Raw genomic sequence first — 13,572 nt, 5'->3', positions numbered from 1 at the left:
CGAGTGTGAGCCCTGCGAAGTCATGAGCGTGAGTTTGATCGTGAGTGTGATTGTGAGTTCTTAAAACTCCTTGAGTGTGAGTGCGAGTGTGAGCCCTACGAACTCATGAACGTGAGTTTGACCGTGAGTGTGATTGTTAATTCTTAAAACTCTTGAGTGTGAGTGTGAGCTTGAGCGCTAAGTGAAGTACTCATGAGTGTGATTGTGAGTTTCGAGGCTCATGAGCATGAGCCTGAATCAAGACGTGAGTCTTTGAGTGGATTTGAGTCCGGTGATCGCATTAGTCTGCGTGATGGCGTGAGCCTGAGGACCATGGCCATGATGAGTCGCGGTGAGCGCTGGTATATTCATAGCTGGGTTGGTCACGTGAGCTCCCGGGCCGTCTTAGTGGGCGAGGAGACTCTCGCTTCGCAACTACTGCGTGGGGTTCGGGCCTTCAGGGTTGGTTTGGGTGTCGCTCGCCTGCTCCTTCGCCATGTGAACGCGCCGGTTCCTGTGGAGGGCGGAGGAGGGGGGGGGGGGTGCTTGTTCTTGCAGGCTCCTCCTTGCCAGCGCCCTCCGCAATGTCTCAACCAGCTGTAGACGGCAGAGAGGGTATGAGGAAAGCGGGGGGGGGGGGGGGGGGGGTTCGCTTTCGTTTCTCCTTGGCGTTCGCTCTTCGCTTCACGGCAGACTGCGAGACGCCAACGGACTGACGGCGCCTCGAGGCGGCGCGGTAACGTCGGAGTTGGGGAAGCGCTCCAAACGGCTAGCGCTCCTCTCTGCGGCATAGAAAGGTTCGTGTGTATTTCGGTTCCTGTTGTCAAGTTGGTGTCAGTGGGCACAGAATTTTATGATTGCGTCAACTATAACGTTCGCACAGCTGCAATAAAATAAATGACTCGCATGATCCTCATCAGCACCCGGAATTTTATTTCTCCGCGCACCTCAACGTACCTTTCGCAATGAGTCATCACTCAGGAAGTGCGACAAAGGCAGTGTCATGATCGATCGAAGCTTCGAGTGAGGTCTTTCACATTGTGCGATATCATGCTTTCAAGTGTTGTTTGGGGCAAGATGGCGCAAGTGCATGACAGCCAGCCGGCAATGGCCAGGCGGCGCCACGAGAGTGCTGCATTCGGCGCCACAAGCGGAGGGGTCTCTCTTAATGGGTCGGCCAGTGGCTAGTCTGCCCGTCGGGCCGTGGCGAGCGGCGACGAACCCGATTTCAGCAGTCCCCGTGTGCACGTGCGCGCCATGTCCCTTTTTATTTTATGCGGTTTTTTAAGACCATCGGGAGCCTTGATAGGTCCAAGTGTTGAGAGCATAATCTGGAGCTGTCATTTGGACACCTGTTTGAACTGTCTTCGTGCGCTTGCGGCGTCGCTCTATAATAATCGCCGCCCGATCGGTCTGTGCTTCGCTCGTCTCCCAGGAAGTGACACAACGCAACAAGAAGGCAGCGAATGGGTTTACTGTACTTCCCGGTTGCCCGTCTTCGAGAGCCGGCAGTCCGGACCCGCCGACCCTAGTTGTCGCCCGTCGTTCATAGCTGGCAGTCGGAGTCCGTGTCCACGCCTGCGGATCGTCCTTCCCACGCACTGCGTACGCTAGCTGTTCCGGGCTATCACAGCCAGAGTTTCGCTGCAGAACCACTCCTGGATCGCAATGGACTAGGCCGATAAGGCCAGGCTCGCCGTTTCCGCCGGTCCTGATCCGAAGCTCGCTGATGGAACGCTCCGGGGACCGACATGGGCCGGACCAGCCAGAACGGCTCTATCGTTCCTGCCCGGCCCCAGCCTCGTGCAGCACGCTCTTCCTCTTTCCTCGCCGGCTGGCCCCCGCTCGCGCTTTGCTCGACCGTCTTCTTCTTCTCCCGGCGCCCCCACGACACTAGAATAAAATGTGGGTAATTAGAACCAAACTCTCCGTGCTAGAGAACAGTGCACAAGTCTGGCGACAGGCAAAAAAGTGTGCGTGTGAGAAGGATATTTACGCTTCGCATGAGCTTTTTCTAGAAAAAAAAAAATTGCATACTGTTTTCTGCACGCCGTCACATTTGTTACCAGACTCAGCATTAAATTTGGTAGCCGAAACAAACAAAAATTTGTTCTACGAAAATCCACTATTTAAAAACTTGCATGCTTAAAAGGTTTTGGTTGCGACCGCGCGTGCCGAACGGCGCGCGCGGTCGCAACGAAATACACGTTTACAACTACGAGTGCCGGAACAGGTCGAAGGGCATCTCGCTTGAAGACCTGATCGCCTGATTCTCGACGTCAAAGCGAAGCAACAATCGGCCCAATTTTTCCTACTGTATTTCTCTAAATGGTTTGTCTCAGAGACTCGTAAAAAAACAAGTATAAATACGTTATTTTGCAAAAGGAGTCTGTCAGACCACTTTTCAAGCCTGCACATCTATTTTCGTTCACTTCAACAATTAATGTAAAATTCACTTACTTGATGCATCGCACTCCAGTAATCCACTTTGTCGCCGTGTCGCTTCCCAAGGTCTTAAAAGGAAGCGGTAAAGTCTGACGCTTGGGTCACCTGCACGACCGTGGCAGTCTTTCACGCAGCAATAGCGGCGTTTATTTTTGGGGAAACTCAAGGCTTAGGAGAGACGTCACAGGAACCCGGAAAGGTCATAGAGACGTGAAGTTGAGACTTAATTTTATGAAAAAACAGTTCCAAAAAGGCTCATGCCGATCCAAAGTGCCACGTTCACACGTGGTTTCTAAATGCGCCCGCCCACAGTCCTCGCGACCCAGGCCGTCCTGGACTATCCAGTTTGTTTTATTTTTTAGTCGCTAGATGGCGCAACGTGTCGTGCCAACTTCCAAGCTGCATTGCTGGTTGGGCTGGTTGCCTAAGGGCACACTTAGCCAACTGTGGAAGCTACGACTCAGTGGGCCAATTAGAGCGTCGCATAGAGACAAGTGGCATCTAGAATGGACGCCTGTGAGACGCTGCCACGCTGCCATGTGTCTTACTCCAATAAATCTACTGGCTCATCGGGATTCGCAGAATTCGCCGTGTGCCGTTTGCCTTCGGTGACGGAGGCGCGCAGTGGCCGCAACGTCGCGGCGCCTGCCCCACGGCCACGGCCGGGTTGCCGGCGCGCCGGCTGGACGCGACTCCGAGGCGCCAATTGCCCGGGCTTCTCGGGCTTCGTGCGTGAAGCTGTGCTCCCCTTGGCCGTTGTTTATTCATGTTTCTTTTTTACGTTGTTATGGTCGACTGCATAGGTGCTCAGAGTGAGGCAAGAATTTCTTGTAAAACAAAAATAATATATCTGATAACCAACTTTTTACAATTCAATTCTGAAACACTTATTATAGTTGGAAGGCATATGACACATATCGCGATGATTCAAGCCCGTAATGAATTTTTACAATGGTGTAGCGGACGGCAAGATTGATCAGCGGGTCGTTGAAGTGCGCTACTGCGTTGAATGAACACTTGTTAACCGAGCGACAGAGAATCTGTCTCGAACCGATGGTTACAGAAAGGCCGCGGGTTTGATAATTATGCAACATAAATTATAATATATCTTGTGAATGTGCAACTAAATGTCCGGAGAAACCGTTTGTCATCATTTCCGCAAGTTACGGAAAAAAAAAAAACAAAAAAAAACACAACTTCAACTTTTCGAACGTGCTGCTAATTTCCGGACATTTAGTTGCACATTCACAAGATATATTTTAATTTGCTAATTAATGCGCGAAATAATGCTAAATATTGTATTTAAAACAACCGCCAAGTTCGATTTTGATATAGGCGGACATTGTGCCCGGGAAGACACCTTCGATATTTTATTTTACAATTAGAATAGGATTCAGGCAATGTTGACAGAGTCATAACCTGTAGTGACGCTTGTGTGCCGAACAAATCACTTAATACCCCGCCAGTATTTCTACCCGTGGCGACACCTCGAAAAGGCGAGGAGACCGATTTTCCGTGACGTTCAAGCGTACCATCAGAGTAGGCTCGTAAAGGCCGGTTCACACATCTGCGTTCCGAGCTACAGGAACGACAGAAACGACATGAACGACATGACACCGGGACAACCGTGACACATGATTGCTTGACAAAGCTGCTCATTGCATTATCTGTCACGCTCTGCAATGCGAACATAATCGTCCCCTTTGTCATGTCGTTCGTGTTGTTTCTGTCGTTTCTGTCGCTCGAAACGCAGATTTGTGAACCGGGCTTGGGATAATAGACCGACCTCATCGCCAGTTTCGCAATGCCTCCTCTGTCGCAATGAATTGCGGGAACTGTGGTCTTTTCGCACGAGGGTAAACGCCACGGTAGTGCACGAGACGAGCCGTCTCGTGCACTACCGCTGCCTCCTGTGAAGTACAACTATGGCTGCGTCACGCACGCTCTAGAGTCTAGACGATTGGTGAGATCGGTCTATTGGTCAAAGCCAACGTTGGTCAAAGCGAACGGCGAGCTCTCGTTTTCTTTCTTTGTCAGGGGGTGTTTACAGATATTGGGTTTTCCTGGTTGATAACAATAAACTATTGATATGTTGCGCCTGAAATATTCGCTACAGTACACACGGATGAGCACTATATAAATAGGATTACGCTTCCAGCGAGAGCTCGCGCACGTAGAATCGGTCAGCTGCCCTATGGCAAAGAAGACGACGTAGACGATTGAGGAGTTTCAGCGACGATGTCACCGCCCTGGCGGCCGGTCGCCGAAAGAGAAAGAGGGGGATAGGTTAGCTGGGCGTTGGCTTTGTGTAAATGCGTTGGCCACGAACGTAGGCTTATAAACTTCGGCAGCAAGAATATTACGCGGCTCTAGTGTTCCGGTACGAGCAACAGAGCTGACACGATCTGCTACGACTAGCTGCGACCACCCACCGCAGCGATGCAGGCGTCGAAGGAGCGCAACCGCAGTCAGTCGCCGTCGCCCGACGCAGATCGTTTGGCATTCACGGCTTTCCGCCCCGGATTCTTCGCTTGTACTTGGAACCGAGTTTTATTTCCTGTGCTTGTGTATGTGCTCAGTGGTTGGATATGGACCTCATAGAGCAGTTCTTCAGACTCAACAGCGACTCAAAGTTGACGGCGGAGGGGCTTGCAGCAACGCTTTCGTTTGGTGCACGGGTGTGACGACTACACGGGTAAAATTTAAGATAGCTGCTAGCATGGCGGGCCATAGTCGCTTTATGTTGACACGATTTTAAGTTTAAGTACTCCGTGCGAAGGCGAATGTATCGCGTTTCTAATCCACCTTTGTTTTTGCTGTTGTTTTTATCACGCACGACCGACTACTGAGCAAATGCTTCTGTACCAATCACGGAGTGACTGTCTTCGGCCTTACATTGCGGAACGCCCAATAAAAAGTAATGTTCGTTCGGCGAGAAAGCTTCCCTTTCGAGGGTCCTTCTTTGATTGATTGATAATTTCTCCCGTATCTAGGAGCTTTAATCAACACGATCGATTAAGTTTGCTTCCCTATAGTTAGGACATTTTGCTGCCACACGCGGCACTAATGCTTGGCACGATGTATGCCACTGGTGGAATTGTGAACTGGTTTACTTCCAAAGCTAAAAGTGTAACAGGTGGGGACCATTCAGTTTGCTAAAAATGTGATGATACGAGAATTTCGTCTACAGCATAAGCTTTCCAGATCTAGAATGGGTGTGCTGGTGGCTACAGCCTCAAGGTTTTTAATGGACCAAATGGGTGATTACACGGCAATAATGCGGTGGAAAACTGCCCATTGACTCGGTGAGTTTTGATTGTGACCATTGGTGTGCTGTTGGCAAATTCGGTAATGGCACACCTTTTCCCTGACCATCTGGCTTTAAGGAACATCGTGTCTAGATGTGCTTAAATATGTTTATTTCAAGGTTCAGTTTACCCCTCTGCATCATTACAGGAAGGCAGTCTCAAGCCGCAACAAACAGTGGTGAATATACAATGCATGATAACAGGCAGTGTCCAGGCGTTTAGTCCGCAGAAGCCAATTTGAGCCTAAAAATGTTTTTTTTTTAGATAGTTTGCATTTGGTGTATACTCCGCAGGGCCTGGTTTCCACCAAGCTGGTGCGTTGTGTCTTCGTGCTTTTTTTCCTGGGTGGCATTTTCTTCGCAAGTTCTTCGGTGAATGCTATTGAGCCTGAAGAACTGCTCTTGAGGCCCATATTCAGCCACTGAGCACAGACACAAGCACAGAAAATAACACTTGGTTCCAAGTACAAACGAAGCACCTGGGCGGAAAGCCGTGAATGTCAAACGAGCAGCGTCGGGTGACGGCGACTGACTGCGGTGCACCCCTTCGACGCCTGCATCGCTGCGGTGTGTGGTCGTAGCTAGTCGTAGCGAGATGATCTTCACTTCAAGCAAGAAATCTTGCCATACCATAGTCATGATATGGGTGCAAGTGTTCGACGACGTGGGCTCTCTCACGTTGGTGCAGTTGTCATCAAGAAAGGTACATATCAACAATGTTTGGCGTTTGAGGCTGAAACTATGACGCATACTTTATCTAAACCTAAATTTATCGGTCTGTGGCTACAAACATTTTCGTTGACGTTGCTTAGATCATGTAACCATTCAGGCCTCAAATTAAATGGTGTTGCGAACTCTTCGGTTGTGTATGAAAAGCTATTTTTGCCCTAATAAAATACATTTTCAAAAGGACAGTGCCTTCTGCTGATACATATCTTTCAATTTACAATGCAGAGGCAAAAGAAAATTAACTGTATACATCTACCACTTAGCATAAGCACCTTTTGCCATTCATTCTTGAGCACACTCAAATATCAGCTTAGGTTGCTCTTGTTTCAGAAGCTTTGCCCTCTTTTGTAAAAAGAAAAAAAAAAGTAAAAAAAGCTTTACCTTTGTTCTCCTTCTGGCATTTAATACAGACTTGTTTATTTTGCAGATCACTCACAGCAGATATCACCGTGGTACATACAACTCGAACGGCCGATGAGACTATTGCTATTACAATAAAGCTTTCCACAAGAGCCAAAAGGAGGCTTGTAGGGGTGCACAAGCACATCGAAATGAGATTGGCGCTTCCGGGGCTTGTTTACATTATGCATAAAAACAGGACGATCGGCATGCCAGCTGATCGCAATATAACACCAAGGATACCGATGTTTCCATACATAGAACGCAGGATAAAGACCTCAATCGTCCTTTTGTAAGCTGTAGCTGTCATACTAAGCTGTAGCTGTCATACACAATTAACTAGAACAACCGAAGAGTTCGCAACACCGTTTAATGCGAGGCCTAAATGGTTACTTCATCTAAGCAACGTCAACGAAAATGTTTGTAGCCGCAGACCGATAAGTTTAGTTTTAGATAAAGTACGCGTCAAAGTTTCAACGCGCCAACATTGTTGATGTGCACCTTTCTTTGAACCCAAGTACATTCGGTTCAACTTGAGAACAGCTGCACCAGCGTGAGAGCTCACGTCGAACACTTGCACACATATCTTGACTATGGCAAGATTGCTTGCCTTCGACTGGCTTGAACACTTCATTTGTAGCATCACGGTAGGTCTTGGTTGAAGCGATGATCGTCTCGCACACGTAAACAAACAGAGAACAGCACATTTTGTTTAATTTATACGCTACCGATCTACGGGCGTCGCAAATCTATCCCCCTCTTTTCCGCCATGTTGGATCGATCGGAGCGCCCCCTATATTCGCTCAAACTCCTTATGCTCCGACTCTATAACAATGCAAATACCTCGTTCATTGGACTTCTAAAGACTACCGAAACCGACAGATTAACGTCTACGTCACTACCTATTTCGGAACACTTGCAAAACGTCAGTTTTGGAATTTCGCGTGCATTACCGGGCACAAAATAAGCCTCACATGTCGCTACAAAAAATGAGCGGTATACACTGCGTCGAGAAAAACTCCTTTTAGAAAAAGTTTGGAATGATTCAGCATCTCGCGAGCGTCAAGTGCGCACGCGGCCAAAAGCACGACAGAAAGCAACAATTACGTCCGACCGTCTGGCTGCCGAGCGCCGAGCCTCAGCTTCCCCCCTCCCTCCCCTCCCCCCCCCCCCCCGCCCCCCCCCCCCCCCCCCCCCCTATAGGGCACGCTCCTTTCGTAAACAAATATCCGCTAGACAGGCCGAGCACGCGGCCAAACGGCCATACGTGAGCAAAAGGCCGCCGCGCCGCACGCACCACTCCAGCAACGTAAGCGACGAAAGCGCACAGCCAACACCACGCACAGCACACTGCACTGCATGCGTACAAAGAGTGAGGAGCATTTGCGCTTGCGCCACTTGCGCCCTGTCCGAAGCGGACACCGTAGTGCGCTGCGAACACGCGAAGAACGCATGACGTCAAGGAGCCAACGCCGCGTCGATGAAAGAGAGAGAAAGAGAAATGTCGTTAGACGTACGAGTAAAACAAAACGAACAAAAAAAGTGTCGACGAAATGTAGTAATATGGTGGCTGAGTAATAAGCTCTGTCGAGCATTGAATGTCGAAGAAACGATCTTCGGATGACACATCGATGAAACAAATGTCGAAGAAATGATCTGCCGATGAAACATCGCAGTGTCGATGAAACAATCTGTCTATGAAACCTTGTTCGACGAACTGATTGCCCATTATAAAACTGCGCGTCAAGAATGACGCGGTTTGCCGCATGAAAAGTGGCGCGCCCTACATGATCGAGAGCGCGACAAAGAACCACATGGGGACGGCCGCAAACCCCCAAACCACTCCAAACCAAACCAAGCAAAGTCATGCCAAAGTCAAACCAATCCAAACGAAATCAATTCAAGGACGGCTGCATGTATCAAGATAATGAATGCTGACAGTATTTTATAAAGGCCGAGATGACTGAAAAACAATGCCAGCCGATGATTCTCCTTAAATCGCAGCCTACTTCGGCAAGCACGGTCGATCAACAAAATCAGAAGCAACTCAAGTGAGAAGAAAACTCGGCCACCGCGGCCTCTGTTCATAGAATACCATACGACTGACAGACACCACTGTCAACAGGGATTATGGTGAGATTTCAAACCGTCGTCACGTGCAACCACCGTGCCTAATATAACCGCGTTCTCTCTCCCCCCCCCCCCCCCCCACACACACACACACAAAAAATAAATGGGTGGATGCCCATATGTTTACTATATATAAATTCTTCATAAACTTCCGTTGAAGTACCTGTGGGTGGCACAAGAAAAGAAACGGAGGTGATATATGTAGTAATTGTTTATCTGTGTACAAATGAGCGAGGTATGCACAGCGAGGCGATGTTCTAATCACTGCGACATTGTCTGTGTAACCTGTTGGAAGGCGCGTTTCTGTTTTCCCGCCGCCCTTGTCAGCAGGCGAAAGTTAAACGCACCCACTTTAGCCAGCTTGCATTTAGTTTCTTTCGTAATTCATCCAGGTTTACGAAATTTGGTAGAAATGTGCGGAGCATAAACATTAACATAGTACATTTCTTTCAAATTGGATTAGTGGCTCAGAAGTTTCCCCGCCGCACGACTCACGCGAAGACAAACCAAAGGCTTGAGAGAAACAAAAGAAAAGCACAAAGAAAGCAACCGGCAAGCGTGATGACCTGTGAGTGTGAGGACCTGTGAGTGTGATGATCGTGAAGACCTGTGTGAGGACCGTGAGGACCTGTGTGAGTGTGAGGACCGCGAGGACCTGCGAGTGTGAGGACCGTGAGGAGCTGTGAGTGTGAGGACCTGTGAGTGTGATGAGCATGATGACCTGTAACAGTGAGGACCGTGAGGAGCTTAGAGTGTGAGTGCCGTGAGGACCGTGATGACCTGTGAGAATGAGGACCGTGAGGATCTGTGAATGTGATGACCTGTGAGTGTGAGGACCGTGAGGAACTGTGAGTGTGATGACCTGTGAGTCTGATGATTCGTGATGACCTGTGGGCGTGATGACCGTGATGATATGTGAGCGTGACGACCGTGATGATGACGGCGAGTGAGTTTTGGTTTTGCGTTGAGCCGTGAGTGTGAGTCCGGGTGATGATCCTATTTTGAATAAATCGTGATCGTGAGTGGGCGTGAGTTCTGATTGAGGAAAAAATAGTGATCGTGAGTTTGAGTGAGGACAGCTTAAAATGCCGACCTATGGCGGCCACAACCGCGATACCTCTAAAAGCGAAGTGTCGGCGGTGAAGGCAGTGATGGCGTCCAGGAGTCTGGTCACGTGAGGTTACGTCTCCATAGTTTCGGAATTCGTTGAACTAAAAAGGTTGGGCTCACTCCTCCTCTTATTATGCCTCCTCTCTCACTCGTGTCGGCCCCTCCCTTCCTCTTTCCCTTTCTAAGTTCTCTTTTTGGGAGGAAACAAAAGTAAACAATCCTTTCGATCGTGTAAAGGTTACCCGTTCTTGTCCAACGTTACATTTTAGAGGTTACAACACAAGAGTCGCAGCGTAACCACTAAACGTGATCCTAGACAAAAAAAGAATTGCCGTTTTAACCTCTAAGACAACGGAAAATAGATGAAACCTTTAAAAACGACTTCGTAACTCCTAAAATAGAAGTTTCATCCGTCTATAGGTAGCCATAGAGGGTACGCCGTTAAGAGTGCACTTTGGTCACCAATGCCACATGAAGAAGAGGGGCAATCCAGGTACGGCCTACACCATTTTTTACGACGACCCTCACGAGTCTCAACATCAGAGTAGACAGTCAGAAGGAAATGGGCGAGCACCACCGAACAAGCAGAAAAGAGGCAAGGGCAGCCGCAAGCGGGTGCACAGAGAAGACGCGTCGGCACGAAGACAACCAAGGGAACGACCTCACCACAATAAGAATCACCTGCACCAAACCAACGACGGCGGCTGCGACAACAAACCTTGCGTGAGCAACGGTGGAGGGTCCAAAGAAAAAAAAAGAAAAAGAACAAGAAGTCGTATTTGCAGTGGAAAATTGATGCGACTCACTAATGGCACCTACCTCATTGAGGATATACTTGGCCACAAGCGGACTAACGTTTCTACACGTCTACAGCTCCCGTCGACAAGCTGAAACGACTCAGCACATTTGCTGTTGACATTAAAAAGACATCAATTGAGGACACCTCAATTTCAGGATGGCCGAGTGTTAGCGCTGTCGCAAAAGAAGACGACTGACTCCAAGTTCGAGCCACCATACGCGTGGCGCACTGTTCTTTTTGCTAGGCAGGCGTACTCGCCGGACGTATATTAAACGCCCCCTTTCAAATCTTCACTGGCCCCCGTTACCCATGTCGAGGTCCTAGCAAGGGCTTGGTATGTTAAAATAGATTACCGCTCGGAATTTCATCCGTACCGGCCGTTTTCCAGCGCAGGATCGAGTCCATTTTGAAAGATGTTCATGGGGTTTAGGTTTACCTGGGGTTTAGGTTAAATGTTCATGGGGTTTAGGGCCCTAATCAGGACACTTGGCGAAAAAAGTCGGCGAGAATCCGGCGGCTATGATTGACCGGCGCCAAGGTCAAGTGCGGCGTTGGCCAGTCACGGCCGCCAGATTTTTCGCCAAATTTCTCGCCAAGTGTCCAGATGGATGACACTCTGGTGGCTGAGAAGCATGGCTAATCAACGCTGCGACAAGTGCCACAAATGCTGCGGTAGCACGGGGTCAAGCTGGACAGAGACAAATGTAAGTTCCGTCAGAAAGAGGTCAACTACCTGGGATAAAATATAGCAGCCTCAGGTCTACACCTGAAGGAAGAAAATTTGGAAGCGATCATGCGAACTCATATATCACAAAATGTATCGGAACTAGGGCCTTATCTCGGTCTCATACAGTATTACACCAAGTTCCTGCCGAGCATGTCGGCCCTATTAGCCGTGCTGTATGGATTGGTGATGAAACGCCAAAAGTATGATTAGTCTAGTACCCCCACAGCTTTAAAAAAAGCAAATTTGCTGGCGCACTTTGAACCCAGCAAGCCTTTTAGAGTAGAGTACGATGCATCACCATATGGCATTGCAGCGGCACTGTTCATAAAGTTCAGAAGCAAATAAAGACCGACCAGGTTTCGTTCACGCACCTTATCCATAGCTGAGCGGAATAACGCTCACCTCAAAAGGGAGTCGCCGACTCTGGTTTTTGGGGTAACGAAGTTTCGACAGTACTTGCTGGGGCGCCATTCCACGTTGATTACGAATCACAAGCCGTTGATTGTTTTTTTTCGTCCAGATCGGCCGAATCCATTGATGGCCGCAGCTCGCATACAACGATGGTCGTTGTTACTACGATCTTTTTCTTACTATCTCGTGTATTGAGAAGGGAGCGAGGACTTAAATGCGGAAGCTCTCAGTTGGCTACCGTGCCCAGCGGAAGAGGGCTCGTCAACTGAGGAGCTGCCAAGGTACGTCCTGCTGATGGAGTAGCATGATGAAAACTTCGTTTCGACGGCGAACCTTCAGCAGTTGACAGCTGAGGTCTACCTTAAGGTAGGTCCAAATATTAATTCAGAGTTGGTCCTGGCTTTCCCAAGAATCATAACGGGAAAATGACCCTGCAGTCAAACATAGAAAAGCGAAGCAAATTAATTACCTCGCACGGCTTGGTGTAATAAGGGTCGAGAGTTGTGGTACCAGAGAGATCGGAAAACTGTACTTGCCCCCCTGCATGGAAGCCACTGCGCCGCATCAGCCGTGCAAGCGTTATTTCGGTGTACTATATTGTACCCCAGAATTGGCCAAGATTTTGAGTGTATGGTCAATCAGTGCAAGATATGTACCCAATTCGCTCCAGTCCCGCCGGAAAAAAATCCTGTTTCATGGCCGGAGACGAACGAGAAAGGATCCAGAGTGCACGTAAACTTCGCCGGCCCAGTAGACGAGTTCAAGTTGTTAGTTGTCGAGGACTCTCACAGTAAGTGTATTGAACTAGTTCCACTCAAGTGCACGTCAAAGGAAGCCACCACGTCCGCGTTACGGTCCATGTTCAGCCGGTTCGGAATACCACGCACCGTTGTTTCGCATAATGGGCCACAGTTTGTAAGCCCAGAGTTCCAACGATTCTGCGAGCGGAGCAATATTCGACACCTTTCCTCGCGTCCCTATTTCCCCCAATGAAACAAGCTCGCGAAGGCAGCCATCCGCACTGTAAAAGATTGGCTGCAACGGCTGAGCAAGGACAGCATGGTGACTCGACTATCGCGATTCCTACATGGGTATCGTCACACGCCCGGCAAAGACGGTCGTTTCCAATCCTTGTGCTTACTCGGCTACGATATACGTTCACGTCTGGACGCCGCCTTGCCTCCATTACATACCCCTCGCACTTAATCGGAAACCAATCCTTTTCGTCCTGGACAGCCAGTGAGGTTCCGAAACCACAGTCCTGGCGACAGAATCATCAAGTCGACCAGTAGTTCCCGCCTGATACAAGTGCAGTCCCCAGACAACGTCAAAGACCACCGTCGCCACGCTGACAAGCTCCGCGTCGTCCTCCCAGTGACGCAGTTCCTGAGCCTCCCGCGCCAGGACCTGCTTCAGAGGCTGCCCGACCCGAGGCCGTACCAACATCTGCTCTCCCGACTCCAGTGCTCCAAACTCTACGACGATCAACGCGAAGTCGTCTACCCGCATCTCGCCTCTTCTACATAGGTAGAAAAT

This window comes from Ixodes scapularis, unplaced genomic scaffold, assembly GCF_016920785.2.
Source record: "Ixodes scapularis isolate PalLabHiFi unplaced genomic scaffold, ASM1692078v2 PGA_scaffold7__128_contigs__length_106722199, whole genome shotgun sequence".
In the NCBI taxonomy this organism is placed as follows: Eukaryota; Metazoa; Arthropoda; class Arachnida; order Ixodida; family Ixodidae; genus Ixodes; species Ixodes scapularis.
The sequence above is the reverse complement of the archived record's forward strand: the minus strand, read 5'-3'. Positions refer to the sequence as shown.